The sequence below is a fragment of the Buceros rhinoceros genome, unplaced genomic scaffold (genome assembly GCF_000710305.1).
Source record: "Buceros rhinoceros silvestris isolate BGI_N320 unplaced genomic scaffold, ASM71030v1 scaffold22492, whole genome shotgun sequence".
In the NCBI taxonomy this organism is placed as follows: domain Eukaryota; kingdom Metazoa; phylum Chordata; class Aves; order Bucerotiformes; family Bucerotidae; genus Buceros; species Buceros rhinoceros.
Window position 1 is genome coordinate 1 of NW_010397427.1, and position 265 is coordinate 265.

The following is a 265-nucleotide window of genomic DNA, read 5'->3' on the forward strand; positions in this document are numbered from 1 at the left end:
TGAGTCCCCCAGCCAGAACGGTCACCGTACTGCTGACTGAGTCCGCAGGAGCCACCGCATGCCCGGGTGCTGCTGCGCAGTGACACGCTGTGCCCGGGGAGCCGGGCAGTGCCAGCCTCCGGCAGGATGTGGCCCAGGGCCAGGACAGATTCGTAGCTTAGCTCCCCCTCTGCAGGCACCGGACAGGGACAGGGCTCAGCAAGGCTGAACAGCTCCGGGGACCAGCCAGAACCACCTCCTGGTGACCCTGCTGTCAGTGGCTGCC